Here is a 2500-nt window from a genome sequence, read left to right as displayed (position 1 = left end):
TACCGTCTTATTTAAATTTTCTTACCTTCCTATAATGTACAAAAAAGAAAAATGATAAGAAAAAGGAGTTATTATCTACCCACAGTCACTTACCAACCTTCTTGCTTACTACCGATACTTACACGGTGAGGTCCAACTCTTGTTTCCCTCCCACTCACACAAACCCACGCTGTTGCCCTGTGATTTCTTTTCCTTGCGTTTGTGTGCTCGTTGACAGGTGAGTTTTTTCTTCTTTGTATAGGTGTGTGTGTGTGTGTGTGTGTGTGTGTGTGTGTGTGTGTGTGTGTGTGTGTGGGTGTGTGTGTGTGGGTGTGTTTGGACGTCCAATTGTGGATCACTGTTGAGCTCGGATGGCTCTTTGTATTTGAAGCTAATCAGAGAGAGAAGGAGGAGCAGGAGGAGGAGAAGGAGGAGGAGGAGGAGGAGGAGGAGGAGGAGGAGGAGGAGGAGGAGGAGGAGGAGATGGTGGTGGTGGCAGAGAAGGAGGGAAAGGAGGAGGGACAGGATAAAAATAGAGGACAGACCAAGAAGATGGAAGAATTATGTACTAAAAGTAAAAAACTCATTCTCTCTCAACTCTAATATACAAAGCTCCCTTATTTTCATTATGCACAGAGAGAGAGAGAGAGAGAGAGAGAGAGAGAGAGAGAGAGAGAGAGAGAGAGAGAGAGAGAGAGAGAGAGACCGACCGACCAACCTACCACACACACGCATTAATAAGGACAGAGACGAAGGACTGAGACGGAGAGAGGTAGAGAGACAAAGTGGGAAAGGGAAGAACAGAAGGAATGGGAAATAGAGATAGCTGTGTACGAACCTGGAATAGGGAGACGGAGGGAGAGCAAGCATGAAAGAAACCCATGAAAGAGAGAGAGAGAGAGAGAGAGAGAGAGAGAGAGAGAGAGAGAGAGAGAGAGAGAGAGAGAGAGAGAGACACTATATGCTATAACTATGCTCACTTAAGAAAGAAGAGCAGGAGGAGGAGCAGGAGGGCGAGAGGGAGGAGGCGTGACGGATGCGGTGTGGAAGATTGATGACGTGTTTATGAGAGGCGAGACATGTCCAAAAATGGGAGAAACGTGTCTGTGTGTGTGTGTGTGTGTGTGTGTGTGTGTGTGTGTGTGTGTGTGTGTTCGTTTTTTTATTTAGTGTTTATCAATTTCTTTCTTCCTTTCCTTCTTTCTTTCTTTTGTTTTTACGGGATTTGTAAAGCTCGTAATGCCTCTTTTAGATATAAAATTATTTTGACATTGTGGTGACCGCACATTACAGTACAGTATATTATAGATAGTTAGAAAAACAAGAAAATAAAGAAGAAAGGAAAGAAGTCAAAAGAAAGAAGAAATAGCGATGTTATAACTCTAAAAGGAACATCATAGTACGCAATAAAGAAACAAAATTTGAAGACAGAAGAAATGAAGGAAAAGAAAGAAGAATAAAAGAAGAAGAAAATAGACAGAAGAGAAGAAAGAAAAAAAGGGAGAAAGAAAAGAAATAAAATAGAAAGAAGAAATGGAGATGTTATAACCCTGAATGGAGCAGCACAGTACACAATAAAGAAACGAAATATGAAGAAAGAAAAAATGAAGAAAATGAAAGAATAACAAATGAAGAAAGAAAAGAAGAAAGAAAAAAGGAGAAAGAAAAGAAATCAAAAGAAAGAAGAAATGGAGATGTTATAACACTGAATGGAGCAGCACAGTAAACAATGAACAAGCAAAATATGAAGATATAAAAAATGAAGAAGAAAAAAGAAGAATATATGAAAGAAAAAGAAAAAAGACGGAAGAAGAATAAATAAAAGGAGCGGTAAAAAAAAAAGTTGGTCCCTTCCGGAATGGTCATTTACACCTTCCTATTAGATTCTCCAGGATCAGGGAAGTGAAGAGAGCAAAACAGCAGGCCAGAGAAACAAGAATAAAAGATCAGGATTATAGTCAAAACAACACCCATGATGTGGGTCACAGTACAAGATAAAGAGTATTAACACAAGACATTTGTATAAAATGGCGGAGTGAGAGGAAAAACAGAGCCAGGAAAGGAGAGGAAAATTACCAAGGAAAGTAGGTCAACCTATAGAAAACTATCAGTGTATACCTATACTCCGCCTTAAATCTTGTCTTAATTTGTAATTGGTTAATTGTATATTTGAAGGGTCATAGTAATGTCAGATTGGTCAAGAGGTAATGAAAAAAGTAGAGTATGATTGGTTTGAGGTGCAGGAATCACCACACTTGAGGGGAAGGATCATTGGTAGAAAGAGTTTCCTGTATCAGTGGAATAAATCAGAAGAGTAACAGAGAAGCGCAGCCAGTAACAGACACATAGGCCAAGGCCTGACCAGAGAGAGTATATAAATGGACAGAATAACTTATGTAACTGAGGCTTGAAGCGTAATGCAATCTAGAAATCATTAACTTATCAAAGGAGGAATAGGATGTTTATTTGATGTTTAATATTGCTATGATAGGTTTTGTGTGTATTATGTACTAAAATTTAC

This window comes from Portunus trituberculatus, chromosome 17, assembly GCF_017591435.1.
Source record: "Portunus trituberculatus isolate SZX2019 chromosome 17, ASM1759143v1, whole genome shotgun sequence".
In the NCBI taxonomy this organism is placed as follows: Eukaryota; Metazoa; Arthropoda; class Malacostraca; order Decapoda; family Portunidae; genus Portunus; species Portunus trituberculatus.
Note: the sequence above shows the minus strand (reverse complement) of the source record.